This window comes from Chinchilla lanigera, unplaced genomic scaffold (assembly GCF_000276665.1).
Source record: "Chinchilla lanigera isolate Chin_1 unplaced genomic scaffold, ChiLan1.0 scaffold00028, whole genome shotgun sequence".
Taxonomy (NCBI): Eukaryota; Metazoa; Chordata; class Mammalia; order Rodentia; family Chinchillidae; genus Chinchilla; species Chinchilla lanigera.
This window is the reverse complement of record NW_004955429.1, coordinates 4,956,426-4,981,595: the sequence shown is the minus strand read 5'-3', so window position 1 is coordinate 4,981,595 and position 25,170 is coordinate 4,956,426. Positions and strand designations below refer to the sequence as shown.

General features: G+C 38.8%; 1 protein-coding gene and 1 pseudogene across 1 annotated transcript in view; both read left to right on the top strand.

Moving 5' to 3' along the window:
- Kiaa1217 (KIAA1217 ortholog) overlaps positions 1 to 25,170 on the top strand; it is a 477,384-nt gene that overhangs the window by 83,117 nt on the left and 369,097 nt on the right. The window lies entirely within an intron of this gene.
- Positions 7,776 to 8,504, top strand: LOC102010608 (annotated as a pseudogene).

The following is a 25,170-nucleotide window of genomic DNA, read 5'->3' as shown; positions in this document are numbered from 1 at the left end:
CACAAATTAAAACAACAGTGAGACAGCACTATGTACCTAATAGAATGGCCAAAACCCAGAACCTGACCACCCTGGCAAGGATGGAGAGCAGCAGGAGCTTCCTTTCATTACTGGTGGGGATGCAAAATGGGACCACACCTTTACTGTAACCACTTGAGAAGGCAGCTTCTTATAAATTAAACAATCTTTTCATGCAACTCAACAATCAGACTCTTTGGTATTCACCAGAAAGAGTTGAAATCTCTGTCTACACAAAATACTGCACCTGGATATTTGCAGCAGATTTATTCAGAATTGCTAAAACTTGGAAGCAATTAAGATATCCTTCAGTTGGTGAATGGGTAACTGTGGTACATCCAGAAAATGGAATACTGCACTAAAAAGAAATGAGCCATCAAGCTTTGAAAAGGCATGGAAGAAACATATTAACATATTAATAAGTAAAAGAAACCAACCTACAAAAGATTATATTCTGTATGATATATCTATAGAGAGAGACAAAGAGAGAGAGTGAGATGGAGATAGCTCTTTCTCCACATATGAATGACATTCTTTGTTTCTTGTTTGGTTGGGTTTATTTTGTTGTTGTTGTTCATTTTGTTTTTTGTTTTTTAAGACAGGCTCTTGCTATATAGTTTAGGCTGGCCTTGAACTCACTATGTAGTCCAGGCTGGCCTTGAATTCATGGCGATCCTTCTGCCTTAGCCTCCCAAGTGCTGGGATTACAGGAGTGCTCCACCAATACTATGTATGATGTTCTTGAAAAGACATAACTAGAGAGATAATAAAATAGATCAGTGATTACCAGAGGCTGGGAAGAAAGAATGAACAGGCTAAGCACAGGATTTATAGGGCAGTGAAACTATTCTGCATGACCTGTAATGGTAGACACACATTTGTCAAAACCATAGGATATAAAACATCAAGAGAGAATCTAATATAGACTGCAGACTTTAGGTGCTGATGTGTCAGTGTACCGTCATTGAATATAACAAATGCACCACTGTGATTCAGCAAGGAAATACAGGACAGTAGAACACCTGTGTTAACTATCCTGCATATGCATATATACAAACTTTCTCCTTCTTTCCCTTCTCTTTTCCCATATTCCAGTTATCCTTTACCTATGAGCACCACTGTGATTCAAATGTTGTTAGTGGGCAAGATTGGAGAGGGAGCTCAGGGGAACCCTGTGCTTTCTGTTCAGGGTTGCTGTGAACCTAACATTGCTTTGCAAAGCAAACACTATTTTAAAAGATTTATCTGTACTCATAGAGAAAAGTGGTAACACTTGGTTTTCAAAAATTGGCAAAGCAGACTATGGATATAGCTCAGTGGCAGAGCTCCTGCCTGGCAGGCATTAGGTCCTGAGTTCAATTCCTGGCACCAAAATAAATAAATAAATAAATAAGTGAAGCAACATTTTGTTAAGTTGACTAAATATATAGTTTCACCCACTGCAAAATCTTGTCTGCAATAATCAAGAAGACTCCCTTCCAAACCTTCTGCTTAAGTTCTTGGAATTAAAGTTCTTTGTATTTGGAATTAGGGGGAGGACCCCAAAGAAAATGTTGAAAAGAACTAAATGTTCATCACAGCATACTTGTTCTTATTTTTATTTTATAGTTATGTAAACATAGATATACACAGCCAAACAATTAGAATATGCCTATGAAGTCCTGGGTTTGGACCTGTGTAGAGACTTCAGAAGCTCATAAAGGGGTAAAAAAGAAGCAAAGGAAAATCAAAGATAGAATCCCAGAAAAACAGAATCTGGAAAAACCTGGATAGTATAAAACACCAAGTCCGAACAAACACTAGGCAAGAGGAACACCAAAAAATAAAGGCTCAACCATAGAAGTCAGCCAGACAGGAGTTTAGAAGAAAGGGCAGTGGAGCCAGGGCTACAGCAGGAGACACTGGTGTAACAAAGGTAGCAGCTTCTTAATGCCTGTGCTCAGCCCATCCCATGAGGAGGACGAGACCCCTAAGAGCACTGAGGTGGGTCCAGCAGAGATGTGCTTCTTGTTCCAAGAGGCTGACAGCACCTATTGTCATCCAGCACTGACACTCTTCACACTTCAGGCCCCCAGTTTCTGTGCCTGCAGGGGCTGCACTTCTGCCATCTTCCTCTGAGCAGAGCAGGTCCTCTGCAGGGCTGCTGTGTCCCTGAGGAAAGTTGTGTGGTTCATTTCTCAGCAGATCTTTATTGACTCCCTGCTGTATCCCAGGTACTTTTCTCAGACATAATGATGAATAACAAATGGAAGGACCAGACCCTGCCTCCCTGGGGCTTTCTGCCTAGGCTAGAAGCCACTGCAGCCATTATTCCACATGGCACGGTGCATGTGGAAAGTTCCTACCTGGGCTCTGCCGTGTGGAAGGAGACCCAACCCAGGCAGGGAAGGCCTTCCCAGGAGAGCTGAGGGGCTAACACCAGAGGAAAAATAACAGCCATTGGTGAGTTGAAGATCAACCCTAAGTTCAGGGAAGATTGTGGTGATATGGAGCTTCATGCAGTACTTTTAACATCTTGTCACCCACAGGATGGTGGCAGTTTATAGCTGTTTAGTCTCTCCCCTTACCAGAGGTAAGTGTATACCATTGCATTTGCCTCCTTGATGAAAGAACCCTGATTCTTGGCTGGGCACAATGGCATCTGGCTGCATTGTCTAGCCTCCCTTGCAATTAGGTGTGACCATGTGACTGTAGGTTAAACAAGGAGATGTAAGTGATTGGTTATAAGGACTTCAGCAAAACATCTTTCAAAAGAGGGTGTGAGGACTTCTGCTCTTTCTCCTTCCTCCCGCATGGAATGCAAATTTAATGGGTGGTACTCCAGCCATTTTGGTCCTAAAGGATTTGGTGATTTGAAAAGGGGAAGCCCATTCTCAGTGTTAGATTGTGAAGGTAAAAGGGTACTTGGTCCCTGATGAACTGGGTCTTCCATTCAATCTGTAATCACTTATGAGTTGACTTTCATATGGCAGAATAAAACCCTGGTGTGTTTATGTTTCAATCATGGGATTAACAAATCTCGTTAACTGTAGCTGAATGATATGCCGGGAAATAAGGCTGTCCTTGTGGATCCCAGCTTGTCCCACTTTCTGTTATTAACTGTTCTGTCAGGTGAACAACACAACATATATCAACCTACTGTTATGAGTTTACATACGTTTTCTGCCTGAGGATGGAGGAGAGAACTAAATGCTCTTATAAGGTCTCCAACAACAATTCCGTCACCGATCTTGACTAGTACATCTTAGAGGTTAATGTTTCACCACATCACATCTCTGAACAATTGTTAACAGTGCACTAGAATCTTTTTCATCTCAAAAGACTCTTGTATGCACACAAGGGATAAAGAGTGTTGCATGGTTACAAGGGGGATTATTATTTAGTTGTGGAACTATAAAGTGAGAAAGAAGAAATAAATGAAAAAATTAATGGTTTGATCACATTACTCTGTGAAATAGTAAGTGTGGAACAGGGTTGTCTGGAAGTCAATCTGAAAGAGGTGCACAGCACCCAGCAGGTATCCCATGTCAAGACGGAAAAGAGAGAGGCATTCAGGAAGGTTCTGAAAGCTTGCACATATCTAATTTGTTCTCTCATTGTAAGGAGGGCTATTTTATTCCTCTATTAATTGTGAGCAACTTATAACCATAGAGACTGTGTATAACAGAAGGGAATCACACATCTTCAGAAAAATATTAACCCTGATCAAGGTAGGGACAGAAATGCTAGGATTACCTCACAGCCAAAAATATTTCAGAGGCAAAAACAGATCAGAGTGCCTGATGCTAATGTTATTAACTAAAATTTCAGTGATGAGGATTCTTAAAGTTAAAAAACAGTCTAGGCTTAGATGATATATAAGAGCTTGGTTTAAAAGAAAAACATGGCACTTTCAGTTTTTAAAGATGTTAGGAAAATACATCTTAGAACTGACTGCCCAGAATCTCCAGTTTAAGTCCCATGTTACATTGTTCAACAAATATTTTTTTAAAAAAGAAATCTTCAAGTCAACTAAAGATTGGAAAAATGCAAAGCAGAAATTATGTTTGACTAACCTAAGTACTTTTCTTACAGAATGATAAAATTAATGGGTGAGGAGAAGAAAAATAGAGGTAACATAGATGAACCTTCCAGAAGTAGTTATTGCCATGTCTCTGAATTTTCCTAAATAAACTGATACAAATTTTCCAAGATCTAAATAGGACCCTACTTGAAAAGTAGATGGAAACCTTTCTAACATCTAGTGATGAATGATAGAAGCGACAGAAAGCAATGTGCCCTCAAAACTGGCTGTAGCTTGAATTTCACTTTGTCACACTTTTCAGGGATGATCTAAGATATGGAATCAGCACCATGAGTAACAACAAAAATGAGCAAAAAAAAAAAAAATGCCATGATGGATGCTTAATTATTTAGTACCACAGATGGAAAACTACTCCTTTGTCTATTTTCCCAATTGCCTTTTTTTCCAATTATAATATCTTGTCCTGTGTAGTTAATTTTATTAACTTTTCAGTTGGATTGTGGTCTCTTTCTATTAACATATTTGAGTTTGCTGAATATGTTACTGAGTAATATTTACATTGATCTACCAGTTTATGATCTTTGCATAGCTCTTACCATCTGTCAGTTATTTTCTATGTGGATTAATTGTGCTGAAGAAAACCAACGGAGAATAGTGTAGATATAAGTTAATGGGGATGTGAAATCAACCGAAATCCTGGAGAAAATGGAGAACATTGCTAAATGGGGGGGGGGGTGCTCAAATTTGAAAGGGAGGATGATGAAAAGAAAGCTAATCTGGGAATAAATAATAAAAGAACCAGGAATAGAAAGTAAATGTTTGATGTATAGGCTCCAAAAGAGAGAGAAAGGAGTGAGTAGCTAGCAAGGTGATCTAGGACAGTAATGAATGGTTTGGTTTGAGACCGATTTGGAATTGTTGAAATGTGAAAGAAAATGCTATTTCACTGTTACTGATAAGTAACTGTTTTGAGGGTTTTTTTCAAAGAATTATTATTTTTTACATAACCATCAAGTGCCAAGTGGCTCCGCCACAACTGTGGATAAGAATTGCATTTTGGAACTGTTGTGCTTGAGTTTATATAAGTGAACTGTGATTCCTACTTCACATTTTCAGTGTAAAGTAAAACCCATTAAACTCTGTCTCCATCTGAAGTCAAACAAATTGTATTTTTGTATCAACCATAGGAAAGTGAAATATCTATGTGGCTAGACGTTGGAAGATTGCCCTTATCCATATGGTTGAATTATTAAGGAGTCTCTTTTGTAATTATATTCAGTGCCTTTGAAGATCCAAAATATAGTGAAAATATGAAAATCTATTTTTCAAAAGTTCATGTGCACTCTTAATAATTGCCGTGATTGAATAATAAAAACATACAAAGATATTTGGCAAATATTCCTTCTATGATGTAATCAACTTTTGTAATTATATGGTTAAAGAAGAGAAATAAGTGAGATTGGAATATATATAGCACAGTCCTGGTCAATAACCTCCTATAACCTCCTGACTCTTTCTGTGGGCATAATAAAAAAAACTCAAAATAATTTTTCTTAATTTCTCTACCTATAGCAGATGGATTAGAAACTTTCATTACAAAGTTCTGAGAAATAACTTGTTAGTAACTGTGAAATGTTGCCAAATAGTAAAATGACAGAAGTTTTAAGTGCCCATTATGCCAGTAATGTTTTTGCATTGTAAATTTGGATTTTTCAGTTACATGGGGATAAACGCTTAAGCTAAAGCAAAGTAAGCTTTGACTTCCTCAAAGTGTACATTAAAACCCAGGTGATTTGATTTGAGAGCTGACCACTAAAATCTATTTTTAAGTTATTTTTTTGAGACAGGAAATATTTTAGTAATAGTTCCTTATGCATTCTTATAGGCTCAATATTCAGATTTCAGTTACAGAGGGCATTGTATTAATATTTTTAGAGACACATTAATGGGTGCCCAGAGTGATTGTGCATATAGTTTGTTTATACTGGTAGTTATTTTTGATGCTAGCTATTTGGTACAAAATACAATTCTTACACATTATGGGAATATAAACTTTATCTCTGCCACATTACCATGCAGAAACCAAACATGCGCAAAAGAATAGCCTCCTGTATTAATCTTCCAAAAACTGGCTATGGGTAACCCAACTGATTGTGTTATAGTTTAATTACTGGAATAAAAAAGGAATAAATAGCTTCAATAGTGCCTAATAAATGTAATTCTCTCACAGCAAGATATGTATAGTGAAAAAAAAAAACGATAAAAGAATTTCAATAGAATGGCTTTTTGTCTAGTTGAATAATGTAATCTTTTCTTCTGTGCTCATAAAAAAGATATCTCCATCCTAAGGCTATATTTTGTAGTGTCATTGTAGGTATTCATATTTTGGAGGAAAAATACTTGCTTCTTCAGCTTTAAGGAATTAGATCTCATTGAACTAGAAAAAAGAATCTAAAATAGCTTAAATTATTTTTTGATTTGTGAAACATAAAAAGTCCTGACGGTGGATGAATGAAGTCACATTAGTTTCAATGACTTTGTCTGACCTTTTTCTCCCCTACTCAAACACTTATCCTTTGCTGATGGAACTACAGCAGTTTTTGTAGCGGAACAAAATCAAAGGGGTGTATTTGTGAAAAAAAAAATTAAATGAAGCAGTTTGTATTCGATGTTTACTTTGAGTTAACTATGAACATTATCCTGTAACTTTAAGATTTTCTGAAAATAAAAGCATCAGAAAAAAAATGTCCCATATAGGTAGCAATATTATGAATGGTAGGGTATATTTAAAGGTGAAGCAAGCAATAACTAGCTTCACTTTCTCCCACAATTGTGGAGTCACTGCTAAGTTTTTCTAACCTTGCATGTCGGGCTGGTTGGTTCAGCTGAGCTGGGACTGACAGTTATGAGGCCAAGATGTATGACTTCTGTGTGAAGTTCATACCCTGGTAGAGTGAGTGCAATAGTATCCTGCCCCGCCCCCACGCCCAATATAAAGCCCACCCAGAACTTCAGTGTGTGATCTTATTTGGAAGTAGAGCCTTTGCAATGGCTCCAAGCTCAGATGGGGCTGTATTCATTACGACTGGATGTAAATCCAATGACTTTTCTTCATGAGATGAGAAGAGGTACAGAGAGACACAGGAGAACTGCATGTGCTGATGAAGGAGGCAGCAGTTAGAGTGAAGGATGCCCAGGAATTCCAGGACTTCCTGGTAAGTGCCAGAAGCTAGGAGAGTGGCAATAAATGGATTCTCTTCCAGTCTCAGCAAGCAGCTAACATGCCACACCTTGAATTTGAATATTTGGCTTCCAGAACTGTGACAGAGTAAGTTCCTACTGCTGCAGGTCACACAGTTAGTGGAAACTTATTAGCACAGCCAGTTTGACCAATACACTTGGACAGCGCTTGCTCCCATTCTACCTGTCACCTGCTCATGCAGGTGGGACTGGAGACAGACTAAGGCTTTTAGGTCCTCCAGTGGGAAATCAACAGTGAGGAAAGAAAATGCACCTTCATAATTTAAGGTTGTAACTAACATGTCCAAATTCCCCTCGCCAGCAACAGCTCAGGCTCTTCACGTAATGGGGATCGGAGTCCCGCACAATGGAATCTAAACAATGCCAACAAACTCTACCACCTCTAGGCTGGGCCTGGCTAGAGGCCTCGGGACTTGGTTGTAGCACGCTGCCTGAGTGTCAGCGTGATCCATGGGCAGCAGCCAGCGCCTCGATGACAGACTACAGCGAGGAGCACCAAAACGAGCTGCAGACTCTGGAGTCCGTCTACCCCAACTCTTCCACAGCGTTATCAGAAAATCTACCCAGCTTCACCATTCCTGTGCCATCTGAGGCTGGAGAAAATGATGAAATTGTCCAGACTGCCCTCAAGTTTACATATAGTGAAAAATATCCAGATGAAGCTCTTCTTTATGAAATATTCTCCTAGGAAAATCTACAAGATAATGATGTCACAGACATTTTAAAATTATCAGCATCGCAGGCTAAGGAAAATCTTGATGTGGTCATGATCTTTACTCTAGTGACAGCGGTGCAAGAAAATTTAAGTGAAATAGTAGATCAGATAAAAACGAGAAGAGAGGAAGAAAAGAAACTAAAGGAAAAAGAAGCAGAAGAAGCAGAGAAGCAATTAGTCCATGGCACCCCTGTTACAATTGAGGATTCCTTATGTTGGGAAGCCCAGTTTGATGCAGACCTCTTGGAAATTAAAAAGAAATGGATGAAAGAAGAACAAGCAGGAAAAAATAAACTGAGTGGCAAACAGCTGTCTGAAACAGATCATAACCTTGACACATCTGATCTCCAGTTCTTGGAGGATGCTGGAAATAACGTGGAAGTAGATGAGTCTCTGTTCCAGGAAATGGGTGACGTGGAGCTGGAGGACTTTGAAGACGAACCAGACCACAATCCTGCAGATGCAGGGAGTAACTCCACAGAGTGACAGACTGTCTCCATCTCCAGAGAGGCTCGACAGCCACAGCATGTTGTGGCTATGCTGAGAGGGTTTAACTTTATTTTCTTATTTTTCTAAGAAAAAATAATTTCCAGGAGAATATTCTTCTGATAACTTTCATCATTGAACTTAATAAACTAACCATAACCCTTCACATAAAAAAAATTCTACCACCTCCACAGCACAGTCTGAGGACAAAGCAAAGAAGACCCCTTCAGGGAAGCCATTTGCCCCAGAAGAGTGACCATGATTCACAATGAGTATGACTGGAGATAGTAGCATCCAATCTGTTTTCAGTAGAAAGTAAGTCTTGCTCACAAAATCATTAGAAAGGTTAGGCCAGGATATGGACTGAGATCCCCCTACTCCAAAGGGGGAGAGGGAGGGGCGGGGAAGGGAAAGAAGGGACAGGAAGGGAGAGGAAGGGGATAGGAGGAGGACAAGTGTATAGGGGCGGGGAGCAGAGAGAGCCCTGAGCAGAGTTGGCCCACAAGGAAACTAGCCCCCAGTGAGGACCAGGAAGACGAGATCAGGAAGCTTCTGGCCAGCAGTTTCCCCCTGTCTCTCACTGCCTATGGTAATATCCAGGCACTTGGAGGCCCCTGCCTCCCTAAGGCTTTTGCTGGCAGGGGCCTAGGTGCCTCTAAAATGGAGGATCTGATACCAGAATTATTGCCAAGACTGGCTACATAATCTGTGGGCCCCTGCACAGAAAGCAAACGTAGAGTTGTTTTCAAAGTTAAGCAAGACAGTGACCAAAGAGCCTGAAATCCAGCATAGAGCCTGCTATGCAGGGCTCTGAGACTGCTGTGTCACAGCCTGTGCACTGCCCCAGCTTTTGGCTGTAGAGTCCCGGTGACCTGCTATCTGCCCCAGCAAAACGGATGCATCTTATACTGTCCCTCGTCCCCGCATAAGCCAGCACCAAATTCAAGTCTCTGAGAATCGTAAGATGACCAGGCCTTAGGTGCAAGGGAGTCTGAGGAATGTCATTTTTGGCTGCCCATACTCTGTCATGAAGGAAGAACTCTCTAGAAGGCTCTGGAGAAAATCTTGAGTGATCATCCGAGTGTCCGAATCCTAGAAGCAAAGCTACCTTTTTGTACCAGTGTGTTTCCATCTCTCCTGGAGACCCACCCTGCTTCAGCCACAGCTGTGCACTCACCATCCCTGACACAGCCACAGGATCGAGGGCACCATTCTCTGCCCCAGAATGTGCTCGCTGCTTGGGGTATGGTGGTGACCAAGGAAAATGAGGTCTGGATTTCTCTCATGTGGGTGAAAATCAAAATTCATCCAATAAACAGCTAACTGAGATCATTTTAAGTCATCATTTCTGGGAGCAGAGTTCCCATATCTCCACCATATATCTCAAAACCATTCAGCCCCTTCAGACACCATTTTGGTCCCTGCCCACACCTGTGTCTCAGCTGATCTCCTCGTCTGCCTGCATTGTATTCTCAACAGGGCTGGAGAAATCCTTTTAAAAAACACGCATCCAATCATGCACATTCCCTTGCTTAGATCTTTTCCATGGTTTTGCTTTGCTCTTGGAAAAAATCCAGAGCACCGCATTATTCCCAACAGGACCACACACCCTCTGGCCTGTCTGCCTATCACTCACCCTCCACAACCTGTCTAATAAGCCTTATCAATATCCTTCCTGCTTTCTGAGACATGCCAAGTCCTTTTCTACCTCTACCACTAAACTTAAGCTCTCCTGACTCACTGCACAGCTCACGCCTCAGCTCTTAGGACTGAGATCAAATGTCACACTTTCAAGACTTCTCCCTCACCTCAACCTGAGGTAGAATCTGCACTTCAGGCCTGCTCTAGGTCACACCATTTTGCTCATTTTTCTGCAAGGTCTTAGTATCCTGTGTACAGGGTTGTGTGTTTCTCTTTCCTGTCCACAAGGCCAGAGGTCTTGCCTGACTCCCTCCTTCACCCCATGCTCAGCACAGTGCCTGGCACATAGCAGGAGCTCAAGAAATATTCAGCGATTAACTGATATACTGACAGATGGGTGAATGAAAAGATAGCTACATTCATGGGGCCCAGATTCATCACTGAAGTTGATGAGAGGAATTAAACTTAAAAACTGAGCATTCGTTTGGAGTGTGGGGAAATGATGGCAGAGAATTCAAAGCAACAGGCAGTCACCAAATCCCACAGGTCAGCTCTTGTACAAAAACTGCAGGCTGGCTTTGGAGTGAAAAGGCCAGGCTGAAACTGTAGGACAGATGATGTCACACTTGGTCATGAGTTGTCCTGAGGTTGTGTTCTTCCTGTTCCCCCTAGTGTGCATTCTCACAGCCAGATCCCTCAGTCCCTGAGAGCAGGCACCCTGTCTTTCTGCAGCAGTCCCCAGTCCTGCTCAGGAGCACCAACACGGCTCTCTTGCTGCTGATGGAGCTTTCTAGAATGCAAGGTGCTGAGTGCTAGCACAGCTGCCGCACCTCAGGGTTCTCTTACCAGCCTGACTTCCACCACCAGGCTGGGCGGCCACACACTTGGGACTAAGGAGCTGCCCAAATGTGGGGCCTTCAATTTTAAAAGTGGTCCAGCTCAGAGATAAGTTGGGGTGGTTCAGTTAACACTGTGTGGGGCCACCAGCAGGTAGATGTCCTATATCCTTCTTTTTGCTCAAAGTCTTGGTTCCACCAGTTCAGCTCAGGAATTTCACATCCTGATTTGTAGCCGGCTGTCACTGTCCTCCACCACAGATGGCTTTCCTGTGCTTCTCTGTCCTCACATCTTCTCATCTTCTCATCATCCCGGTCCTGCTTCTCAGGCTCCTCCCTGACAATGTGCACATTCTGCCCCTGACACTCTCATCTGACACCGCCAGTACATGGTCCAAACCATCTTGCCCTCTAGGAGCTTTAAGTTCCCCACTGCCACAGACCCTATAAAAGCCCTCTTGCCACATTTGCCTGGGGGTGGTAGGAGGACGTTCGAGCATCAATCTTAAATACAGTTATGCTGTTACACTTCTGATGCACAGCTCAGAGAGGAAAGCTCAAGGGATTCAGTGGTTGTCTGGTAGCTCTCTGTCACACAGAAGAATCAGCGAACTGTTTCTATAAAGAGCCAAATAAATATTTTGGGCTTTGTGGACAATACAGTCACTGTCATCACTATTCTACTGTGCTGTTGTAGCATCAAACAATATGTAACAAACACTTTTATTTATAAATTTAGGAAGTGGGCCTAATTTGGCCCATGGACCATAGTTTCTAAAATCCTGACATAGAACATCCTTCCCAATAACTTTGAAAATTTTTTATTGAGTTACACAAAGCCTTCTTGGTCCTCTCCACCTAGATAAGCTTGTAGTTCTCCTGGCTTTTACCTCTTTTAATAATTTACTTCCTCAGCCAGCCTTATAGAAATTGTTAGCACTACAGAAAAATGAATTCTTTCACCAAGAGAGTCACATGGAAAGAAAGGTCATGTGGCACTTATTTCTCAAAGGATGTTCAACACAAATTTGTAATATAAAATATAGACACAGAGTTATGGCAATATGTTAGGATAATTGAGATTAATACATAGTTAATGCTTTGTTTATGGGATTATTAGATTAACTGCAGAAGAGTTCCTCTGATGGATTGTAGCACCCTCCCTCTTGGCAATGGAGAAGGAAGAAATGCTAAATAATGCCTTTAAAGATGAGTGTTGGCTCTTAGCTCTTTCTAAGATTTTCAAACTAAGCAACACCAATCAGTGGGAGGCCCCTCTATTGGAGTGGCTTACACAGAGTCCTGCTTTTGTCATTTAGCAATACTCCTGAGTGTTTTCATTACGTAGTTTTAAATTTGCTGTCTGTAGAATATTCTCTCATGAGGTAAAGGGTGGGAGGAAACATTAGTAACATTTTTAAATAATTTGGGGGCATATTTTCACATCGTGCGATTACCTCAGAAGTGCTTCGCTCAGATAAGAGACCTGGGAGACAAATGTGAAGAGACAAAGAGGAAAGGAATGGGAAGCGAGGGTCATTCCAGAAAAGTGTCCTTCAGTACATTTATCTGGTCCTGGGGGTGAGAGGAGGTTGAAACAGCACTGAGGGACTGTTGACCTGCTTCCTACGAGTCAGCTCAGCTGCTGGAGTTAGCGCAGAACAACAGAGTTGACTTTAGTGGGAGGCAGCGCATGTGGGCTCGGCGAGGAGCAGATAGTGCTGAGCGTGGAAAACCCAGCCCTTAACAAGTCAATTCCACACCCCCTCGAATTTGTGCCTCGGTGGGGAGTCCTCTGCAGGAAATCCTCCATCTGTTTTCCTTTACTACAAGCAACTTCAGAGAATGAGTTCATTTCTCTTCAAACATCCTCCTGTGGCTGTGAAACAGCGTTGGGTTGAATGATGACAAATGTCACCAAGAACGCAAGAGGCCACCTTCAAATGGAAACAGCTGGGACAGTTGCACTTCTGAATTAAATTCTAGTTCTAGACAGGGTAGTTTTTTTTTTTTTCTTTGTTGTTTACATTTTGGGGTTTTTTTTGGTTTTTTTTGTTTTTTTTTTTTTTGGTAAGGGCAGTCTTTTGTTTTTTTACAATTTCCTAGTAGAATTTGGAATTTGAAGAAATAAATACAAAAGGAAGATTTCTCAAAGATTCACCCCATGGATTAATGGAGTGGACCCTGAGGTCCAAAGGATTATAGCTAGGTCAGTCTTTCCTTTTAAACAAAAGCCTAATTTGAATTTCAAGATTGCTTTAAAAATATCACTGCAAGTAAGTACTTTGTTTTTCTCTTCTCCTTTTAATCCCCTAATCAGCATTTTTTTGTATATTTGTAATCTCAGTGAAGTTATCAGTTGGACTGTAAAATGATTTGTGAACCCATAAATTAATTTCAAAATAAGATACTGAGTTTTCTGCTCTTGACACTGATAAGCAGGTAATATTTACAATCGTGTTTATATTTTCATGTCAAGAATTCTATAATTTCATTAATGTTTCAAGTGAATATCTTTTGCCTCATTTCCTCCAGTAATACAAACTACATTTTAAATTGGACAATAAGCAAGTAAAAAAATCTCTCCTAAAACAGTGTTATTTCCCTAGCAAGCAAATCAGACTGTCAAGTCTTCTGGTAAATTTTGGTAGATTTGCAGAGGAACACTATAAATCTAGATAGTGAAATTAGCTAAAGCTATGACTTTTGTGAATCCTTTGGAAATGCCATGGAATCATATTGCAGACTTGAGGGTGGGGAACTCCATAGCCAAAGGGCACTGAAGTATTGAAACATTTCAGCTGCTCTTACCTTGCACTGTGTGTGTTGGAGCCTCCTGGAGACTCTCAGAATCTAGAGCTGTGATTCGGATCCAGCTGCATGTAACCCAACAGCACACAGATAATCAGGGAAGAATCCAGAAGTGACCAAAATGTTCTGTTCCTCTCAGACTCCTATCTTCAGCTACCGTCTCTCAGCCCTGTCATCCTTACATGATAGTTATGAATCCTGGGGCTGCTATTGAGAAATGGTGTTTCCCTTCCTAGCAGTTACTTAGGGAAAAGATGGCCACTTAGATGTGCTGTATGGCAGGATCTGGACAAGAAGGAATATAGGCGTGGTCTCTCTGTAATTCCACTGTATCCCACTCCCCACTTCACCACCAAAGCCTCATGAAAAAATATACTCAAAAGAAAAACAATGGGTGAAACCAACTTCCATGGAAATCGGGTGTTGCATTCCTTCCTCCACCTTGCCCTAGTCTATAAATGTTGTCTGTCTTCTAAAAACTGTGACTCCTGTTCCTGGCAGGTTGTCAAAGCTAAGGGCTCTCAGAGCCAGCCTTCTCACTGGCTAGCCCTTCAGTTAAAGATGATTATCTGTCTGGCCATGTGCTATTTTCCTTTAGAAGAGTGGTGTATCATTTCAGATCTATAGGTGTCCTTTAAATTTTACCCTACATGTTGTGTAGTAGCTAGATGTAGTTCAAGGACAAAGGAGTGTTGTGAACCACAGGAATCTGTGCCCCACTTTCTGCAAGCATTAGTGGCAATGGTATTATCTCAGTTGGCCACAAGCTCACCCTTAGAGGAGGGGAGACTGTCATCAGGGAACTGTGAAAAGTGAGTGTGGACCTCATCATCCAGCGTGGCTGCTGCTATTATGGGAATTACCTGCTTTCTGATTTAGTTGGGCTTGCGAATTTGTGCTTCTTACTGTGGGGCATAGTATTGTCCCCAGCAACCCCCCTCATGGGTGCTGGCTACCCTTCAGCTGTAGTAGTCTTGGTGCTTTGCCCTTACAAAAGAGAGGCATGCAGAATGGAAGCTGGGGGCTGGGAGTGTAGTTCAGTGGTAGAGTACTTGCCTAGTATGTGTGAAACCCTGGGTTCAAGTTCCAGTACCACAAAAGAAGAAAAAGGAGGAGGAAGAAAGAGAAGAAGGAGGAGAGTTTTCCTGCTTGTCATGCTCCTGTTTTACCAACCAAGAAAATGTTCAGTAGTTTCTTTCCCTCTTTAAGTAGTTTGTGATCTACCTACTAAGTGAAAGTGGACCTTATGACCGCTTTTGCACCTCAGTGGAAATTATATTGCTGAACTAGGAAACATATCAAGACATCTCAGCCATGTCTGGTAGCTTTCCTGTAAAGAGAATGGTTTTCTTTGAGTAGCTCTTTTATAAACCTATGCTCTGGAGAAACCTGAAATGCTGTGTCCTATGTACTAATAGATGATGATAATGATGATGGTGATGATGGTGATGGTGATGGTGATGATGAAGACAGTGGTAGCCTCTAACAAGGATTAACTGGCATCGGTTCCCAACTATAACACTAAATATTCTATAACACTTACCACATTACATCTTCCTTACCTGTAGTGCAGGTAACGTAGGCAGCTTCCTTCTCTTAGTTCAATGAATGATGAACAAAAAAAATGATACAAAAACATTCCCATCCACTATCGTCCTGTATTTGTATGTGTGTGTGTGATGTCACTGTTGTTTCTTTCATTCAGCTGTCTAACTACTAAAGTTGTAGATTGCCTAGGCTCCTTTCCATGTTGCTTTAATTCATGGATAGCAGAGAACATAGACAGTAGAGAAGAGGCGGCCGGCTGTGATGTGGTGGAGTGAGAGGAGAAACTAGGCCCTCTCAGTGAGTGTTCGTTGCATGTGTAGGAAAAGGATTTCGATTCTCTCTGTGCTGCATTAACTTCTTTGCAGAGTGTGACATCATCCCACAACATGTGTTTCTGTGCTTCAATTTCCACAGGATGATGGGCATAATTAATCCTTGTTTGCAAAAAAGTCATAGTTCTTGGGAGAAAACATCACATTTGTGAGCAAATGTGTTTGAGTTGTTGCACTGAGCCAGGTTTGCATTATGAGCGGATAAAACTTTTAGAGGGTGAAATGAAGTTTTTCAAATTACCAGGTTGGGGAGGGGGGAGGTTGTTGAATTTCTGCTGTCATGAAACATGCATTTTTAATAAAATGTACCATAACATCTACTGTTATAAACCTTTTCGTTAATAGATGACAAATAGTACGAAGCTAGTTTATAAACAAGCATTCAAGACTAAAGACAAAACATAATGAACAAGTGAATAGAGGAAGTTTATAAATCCAGGGACAGAAGTCACTGGTGTTTAATAATAGGTTATTTTGTTTGAGAGGGTATATTGTTCTTTATTTGGGTAATGAGAACATTTTTAAGCTAATTTACCACCTTTATTGTACCACTGATTAAATATTGTGTATTCAGTGTCCCTGAGGCATTACTTTTGGCATAGTCCATGATTTTATTCAAGAACAAAAAAGGTGAGTACCAAATATTTGAAAGGTGGTATTCAAGGAGTGAGAAAATTTGAATTCAGAGCTATCACCTCTCACAGCTTTACATTCACACACATTTGAAACTAGAATGGACTTGGATGATCTTACCCAACTGCCTTAGTGTATGTATCAGGAAACAGAAGGCAGTGTGGTAAAATTATTTACACAGCATCATTAATTAGCTGTAGCACAAGGATAAGAATTCTCACCTCTGGCAGCCAAACCCAATGACTTTTTAAAAACTTTCTTAATTCTTACATTTTAAAAATATTATTTTTGCAATAATTAAAAAATAATAAATATAATGCCCCTACAATCATGGTAACCACATTACTCTTTTTGCTTTTTAAATATTTTACTATAAAATATCTCCAATATGCCTCAGCACTCTGGGAGGGTAAGGCAGGAGAATTACCAGTACAAGCCCAGCCTGGACAATGTAATAACTTAAAAAAAAAACTCAAGAATTGGCTGGGGAATGTAGCTCATAGAAAAGAGTAGGTTCAACTCCCATTACTACAAAAACCTCAAACACACACAGAATCATATTATATCTGTAAATCAAACACAAAGATTAAACATATATATTGCCACTTTTAGTTCAGATAACTTGCAAAATAACATATAGCTCATTACAAATACAGTTAAAGCACTATCCTTTTCTTTACCCCTTCTTTTCTAAAATAACTACATATAATCTTAAAATTTCTATGTATTGTTATTGTGTATATTTTGGTATTTTCACTGTGTTTATGTGTGTCCAGAACATGGAATGGATATAGTGTATGTGGTCTTATCTATTTGTTGTGTAATTCTTGTTCTGTGTTCAAAATTTAAAGTACCTAAACCATCACCCATATTCTTTTGTACTTTTTGTAAAATTCAGTATTATTTTCAGGTCATATCCACATTGGTTCATAAGTAATTGCATAAATTTTGCATAAGTAACTCAAGGTGATTTATCCATTTCTTATTGAGTGATATTGGAGTTATCCCTGTCATCTTTCTGTTATAACCACACTATAGTAACCCTTAGGCATAGATTTTTGTATATGTAGTAAAATGTCTTGCAGGAACTTAGTTAAAAGTATCAGGTTTATAGGGTTGTCACCTTCCCTCACTAGATGTTGTGAAAGACCTCTAGCACTTATGTCAACTATAAACAATGTTGAACAGTACTTCCAAACTCTAGCTACAGATGAGAATCACTTAGGAAACTTTAAAAAAATTACCAATGTTTAAGTCTTGCCTGAGACCAATCAAACTAGACTCTCTGGAGATGAGACCTAAAACAGTATTGTTTTAAAATTCCCAGGGTTCCAAGGCACAATTGATTTAGCATGTCTGTTTCCCCATGTATTCTCCAGTACTTAGTATTGTCAGATATTCCTATTTGTTAATCATTGGGGGGCTGGGGATTTAGCTCAGCGGCAAAAGCGCCTGCCTGGCAAGCGCAAGGTCGTGAGTTCGGTTCCCGGTACCGGAGAAAAAACCCAAAAAAAAAAAAAAAAATCATTGGGTGTGAAAACTTTTGATTACTAGTGAGGGAGTGTATATTCTTATAATGTTATTGAGCATTCCATTGGGAATTGTGATATTTTCCATATTTTTACTTTGCTTTTTTTTTTCTTTTATTGTTTTGAATGAGTTGGTATATGCTTGCAAGTATTTATCCCCAGTTATGGGTTTATCTTTCTACTTTGTGGAATCTTTTATTAATAGAAGTTTACAAGTTTTAATACAATTAAGCTTATCAATAATTTCTTTTATGTTTCATAGTTCAAGGGATATTAAGAAGTATGTTCCCCACAGGATTTAATAAATTTATCTATGTTTTCTTAGAAAACTTCACAGCTACATTTTCCTAGTGACATATTCAATCTATCTTGAGTTTATTTCCATATAGTATATTTATCTAATTTTGTTTATTTTTGTATGAATAAGAAATTGCCCCAGTACAATTTATTAACTGATTTATCTTGTTTCCAATGGTGTTAAAGTTTGTAGGTTATTTTAACTATTCTATATAAATGTATGCAAATAATTCCCAGTTACTGTTTTGCAATATTTATATATTTTATTATTCCCTCTTGCTATCTTGATTAGGACCTCTTTTCCAGTGTTGAATAAAAGTATTGATACCAAACATCATGTCTTGTTCCAGATTTTATATGGAATGTCTCTGACTTTGCCATTAACTATAGTGTTTTGGGGGGGTTTTGGTGTATGATATCTTTTGCTGAGAAAGCTTTCTTCTATTTTTGTTTGCTCAAATGCTTCAATGAGTGTTTTGAATTTTATCAAATACTTCCTGCATTTAATGAGATGCACTTAGGGTTGTTCTCAGTTGATGTGTTAATTGGTGAATTATATTAATAAATTTTCTAAAGATAAAACATTTAAGATAAACCATACTTTATCACAATTTGTAATACATTCATTCTAAATTTTATTTGCTAGTATTTTCCTTAGAAATTTTATATTCATAAATGAAACTGGTCTGTAATTTTGCTTTCTCATTTTATATTGTTTATCCTCCCTCACAAAATGAGTTAGGAAAGATTGCCAGTTTATCTTATTCTGTGAAATAGGTTTCATAGGGTTAGAATTTTACTTTGAAAGTTAGTAGAACATGCCTGGAAGAATCCTATGTCTGGTGAGTCTGTATGTGTTTTTGGTAGACTATTGAGTCTTTTTTTCTTACTGTTGATTAATTCAAGTTTTTTATTCCTTCTTGGGTAATTTCAAGTTACATTTATAGTGAATGAATCATTCTGGCTAGATTTTCAAATGCAGTGACATAAAGTTGTTCCTGATAGTCTCTTATTAAAAGTTTGTACCTTATCTGAAATTGTAATGTTTTTCCTACTAATGTTATCATTACTCCTTTCCCCTTGTCTGTTTTTTGAAATTAGTCTTCCAGTGATTCTATTAGTTTATTTTATTTTATTTTTAGTACCGGCAATTGAACTCAGGACCTTGCACTTACCAGGCTGGTGCTTGTGCCACTGAGCTACATCCCCAGGCCTTATTAGTTTATGTTCAAAAAAAAAAACAACTTTTTAATTCTCCAGTTCTATCAGTGAATGACATATACTCTCAATAGCCAAACAAAAAAATTTGTTTGGGTATATTATTGTGGACTTGCAGTTATTTACTCTGTCCTATTTAGATATTCCACTGAATTCTGTTACCTGTTTTGCTATTGAGGAGTCACTGTTGTCTAGTGCTTGTGTCTTGGTGGATAATTTCTTTTCTCTTAGTTGCCTTCTTAAAGAGGTTATGTATTGAATGAACTCTGGGAAATGCATATATATAAATATGTATATGAATGTATGTATATATATATATATTTATTGTAACTTCATTATTTTACTTCAGAAATTCATGTTAGATAGATTGAATATTTTGTTCATTTTATGCTCCTGTCTGTTAATATTCATTCCTTCTCACCGTGGTGCATTCTGTATTTCCTTCAATCTGACTTTCAGATCACTGATTGTGTCTTTAACCATGTCTAAATGACTACCTACCTACTGAGTTTATCACTCATTTGCTATAGTCTTAATTTCCAGTCTATTTTCTATTATTTCAAACTGTGTTTTTCTTTTCATACAGTTTGTATTTCTTTTACTCATATTAACACCTATAACAAAATAACCTGTTAGTTAAAACAGGTTAAATAATATGTTATTTTACTAATTTATCTAAAGTTTAGATTCAAATTCTTTTATTTATATTTATTGTGTCCGATGGTGTGACTCTTTCCATGGTGGACTGCTTCTTCATTTGATGTATAATTTTGTATTACAAGTTCTTCTTGAAAGAGAAATACTATATATAAATATGCAGCCAGAGTATATATAATGGATTCTTCAGAGACATTTTGCATTTGTTTTTGATATGCATTGTACATGAGATTTTAGATTATTTTTTAAAATTGAGTTTTATGAACCACACACATAGCCCTGGTTATAAATTCTGAATGGTTACTAGCTTTTCCCTTCACTTAGCATCTAGATAGTGACAGATGAATAACATGATTGTGTCCATTTGCTGGGATACTTTCCCCTGCCCCCTACTCCTAGGTACGAATGTAAACCTGAGTTTCTCGAGAGACCTGTAAGCTCTCTTATTGCAGTGTGTGTTTGTCTCCACAAGCTTTTTGAATATCTGCATCTCATACCTGGGTCCCTCTGTCTTGTTCACTCTTCCTCTTGCACTCTCTCTTTTGGCAAACTCAATAGTGCATTTGAAACAATAACATCTTTTATTGGTTATTTCTAACTGTTGATAGTGTGAAAGTTTTCAGTTTTTCTTGAGGAAAAAACTGCAGAACAAGAGCTCTACTGTGACCTTTTTGTTATTAAAAAAGAAGATCAGAGTTTCACAAGTTATATTTCCATGCAAAGTTTTCTTGCTAGCATATGTAGGAATGGAGACTATCCAGGAATCAGCTTGAAAATTATTAAAGCAATGTAGCCTGAGTGTATTACTCCACAACCTCTGAGGAGGTGCATTCCTTTGAATTTCTACAAATAAACTCAGCTAAACCTAGTGTGTAGAGAATGATGAGGTAGGCTTGAGGAAGGGCTTTAAAAATTTTTTCAGGGAGTGTACTGTGAAGGAACAAGTAATATATTCTGAAACACTGCAAACATTTTTTGCTTTTCCTTATTGAGAAACTAGGACATATTTTTAAAGGGTTATAATAAAAACCCAAAGTCCTTTCTAGTTCAGAATGGTATGATATTTCTACCACCCTGAAATATTTTCCTGCCAGATCTTCTCATGGACTGCCTATGTCTTTGTAATCAAATCCTAAGTATTAAGGTTGTCCAGTCTTCTCAAAATGCATTCCATTTCTACCACTTGCCATAGCACTCCAATAAGTCAAGAAAAATGAAGATTATATTTAACTTTTCTTCTGCTGTTAATATTTCTCTGATCTGATTAACCACATATAATTAATTACAAGTCAAACTTACTAATCCTCCAGTTGCGGTAGTTTATTATTAACCAGTAAAATAGTATCTGTTAGTTACTAGCAGACAGAATAATTGGGGGATTACAGAGAACAGTAATTATTGAATGCTGTCTAAGCGCAGCACATTTCACAGTGTATGTTATTAGAACCTCTTATTACTTTCATTAAACAGGCTATTATTTAGAGACACTATACCCTAAATTTCTCTTTGGAAGCAACAAGTTAGTAATAAGTCAATAATAAAATATTGTTGAAATAAAAACAAAAGATTGCTTAAAAAAACAAATATTCTTTCAACACTTGATCCCTAAATTATCTCTGAAGCCTCAGCCTATTGTTTTAGATTAACTATCTGAGGCAAATCATTACAAAATAAATCCATCTCTTTGCTGAATTTCGTCGTGAGTTGGAACTGAAGTGGAGCTGGTTGTTAGCTGCCTGACGAGAGGGCAAATGCTGAGTCTTTTTATTTTCTTAATTAAGAATTACCGTTTCAGGCCCTTGGTGGTTTGCAATGGCAATAATCCCTCCCAAAGCAGTTGTTTCTCTAGATCCTAAGTGATTTGCCAGAACATTAACCTCAACTTGACCCCTCCTGCCTGCAAGGAGGGGCGCACAAAGGTCAATAATCATTTGTAGAAAATTATAAAGCATGGGCTGTACCCTGGATTATGTAACTTGCTTTAAAAATAATTATACTGTGTTTGTCATTTTAAATAACTGGGTTCAGTGAGGCTAATGAAAATGTTTAAATCCTTATCTGTTGGAATGAAAAGCCCTGGATCTAGAAAGTGCTGACTTCAAATTTTTGTGCTGCTTTTGTTGATCCTGCTGCTGATGCACACGGCCGACTGCTGTGTGGCTTGGCATGTCGTGGAGATGCATTCATCCATGTTCTACGTGAAAGGGGCTTCCGGGCCTCTATATGGGCTGCAGCACATTCCTTTACTTCTCTAACAAAGCTTCTAATTGGCAACTGTGACTAATGAGCATGAAGTCTCAGAGGAAATGAAGCATACGCTTCCACTGCCTGTTCCAATGAGCTCCAAGCTCCGGGTGTATCATGCTGGAACCAAGAGAAGCCAGGGCCAAAGGCCTGAGAGGGACGATAACAGTTTCATTTTATATCTTCATAAACTGGCATTCATAATTCCTACCTAAATTCTATTATATTTTTATTGTGGTTTTTGTTTGTTTGTTGTTTTTCTTTTTTTGGTTTTTTTATTTTTTGGTTTCTTTTTGGTCATTTTGAGACAGGGTCTCACTATGCAGTTCAGGCTGGTCTTAAGCTCACTTTGTAGCCCGGGCTCGTCTCAAACTCACAAGGATCCATCCTCCTGCCTCAGCCTCCCAAGTGCTGGGATTTACAGGCATGCGCCACCACGCCCGGCTTTACATTTTTATTTGTACTACCTACAATATCATAGCCAAGGTCCTTACTGGCTTTGGCCATTAAAGGCCACGTACCTCTTCCCATGACTTGAAATTAACCCTACTCTATCTAAAGTGTAGTCTGAGTGTATTTCCCCAAGCAAAAAAATCTCCTCTTTCAGAGTAGCAATCCCATTCTGCCTGAAATCACTTGGGATGAAGTAATTGCTGGAGGTAGGCCATACTGAGCTGGTGGGAAAAATACTAATCTGCTCCAGAAAGAAAATGCTGATGCAGATGGTTGTGCTCTGAGGTTTTTATTATGTTTTGTTTTTAATTTATACTTTCAATTATGTACCTTGCTATAGTATAATAGAGGAGTAAGTGGGAATGATAAAGTAGGTGCAGAACAAAGAAGTCAGTTATTACCTATTACTTATTCTACTTAATCAAGGACATTGGATAAATAAGGTCATTAAGTCAAGATGGGGCTAGAGCAGGAGGCAATCTCAGCAATTATGTTTGAAAGAGCACTTGCAGGTTTTGGTTGACCATGTTGCAGACTTCTGACTGGTGTATGAGTACCTCTTCAGTAAAACTCATTTAAATGTCTGTAAAGTATATAATAATTCAATTCTAAAATTGTTCTATTCCATAACCTGCCTCTCTCTCTCTCTCTCTCTCTCTCTCTCTCTCTCTCTCTCTCTCTCTCTCTCTCTCTCTCTCTCTCTCTCTCTCTCTCAATTGTTGACCTTGATCTTAAACAGCCATCTCTCTGCCATTATGACTCTATTTTCTCTCATCCTACCTTTCTGGGTCCTATCATTTCTACTTTTCCATCTGTTATAGTTTGTGTCTACATGTCCCCCCAAATCCTCATGCAGTCATGGAGCGGGCTTCTAGATTTATGATTGATCCATAGTCCAATGCTGGGATTATGGAGATGAGTGTAATACCCGCCCTGGAGCAGATAGTTTGCATATGTAAGGGAGAGAAAGAGGCTGCTTACCGCCACTCCTCCCTTTTTGCTCTTGCTGCTTTTGCTGTCTTCCAGCACCATGAAGAGTTCCCCTCTGCCATGTGCCACTCTACCTTGGAGCCAGCCAAGTACAGACTGAAACCTCCACAAACTGTAAGCTAAATAAACCTTTCCTTCCTTAATTTTGGACATCAAGTATTTTGTCTCAGCAAATGAGAGAAAATAACCAAGACACCGTCTCACTTCACAATTTCCCTACCCATCATGAACTCTTAATTTCACCTTCCTTTTATCCTGTCCAGTTTGGCCATCTAGCCCTTGGTTTCCTACGGAGCTTTCTGCTTTCTCCTTTGTGACATGCCATTGGTTCTTTGTTGCTCTGACTAGGATTCGTGACCTGAGCCCTAATGGGTCTCTGCTTAAATACCCTGCCCACATTGCCTTTGATCCCCATAGCCTGCTTCCTACTTTCAAAACAAGACCTACATCCTTAGCATCTGCAGACTATTTTGGAAATTTGTTGGTTATTCTCCCCTGCCATCTCTTACATGTAGGAAAAAAATGTTTCTATTCATATCCCTCAGTGGGTTAAATTATAACTCAACTTTTCAATGTAAACTTCTTAGATTGAACTTACTAGGCTATTTGAAGTTTTACAAGCTTCAAAACTATAGTGTTACCTCAATAACACAGGTTCCTGTATAAAAATGAGTAAAGTAATGTTTCGTGATTCTTCTGGAACAAAACTGCAGGCTATTTTAAGATAATAATTAGGTTTTGTGTCCTGTCATATCTTTTGTGCCATGAATCTTTGTATAATCTATATGTATAATCTATATCATAGTAGCTAATGGTGTGATATCCAACACTCTATGTAAAATGAGTTTCTGGCAAATGTTTGCCTTGAACATAGAATCAGCAGAGCATCATAAAATTCATGCACTATATTTTAGAAACTGAAATTTATTTTAAAAAATAAGAATCCACAAAACCACTCAATAGAGATAAATCATTCAGCTACTCATTAAAATCAGAACAATAAACTGAACATGGTGGTGCACACCTATAATCTCAGCACTTGGGAGGCTGAGGCAGGAAGATCCCCATGAGTTTGAGGCCAGCCTGTGCTACTTAGTGAACTCAAGACCAGGCTGAACTGCATAGTTAGGCCCTGTCTCAAAAAAAGAAAATCAGAACAATACTTGGAATTACCTTTTCATTGTAACTGACATATATTGTCAATAATATTAAATTTTCTGTGATTGGAGTATGTTTTCAATTCTGTATAAGTGATCACTCTCTTAAACTTTTCCAGCAGCATCTGAATAAAATCTCCAGCTATGTTATGCTTACTTCAAGGTAACCATATTTGGATATTTTTAATATCCAAAAGATATTATGAATCAGTGCAGTAACTGGCGAACATGACTCTTTGAGATGAGTCCTTTATTCTCAGGATATAAGCCTGTATTTTCCCTTAAAATGTATGCCTAAAAGGTAGAAAGTTAAACATTGT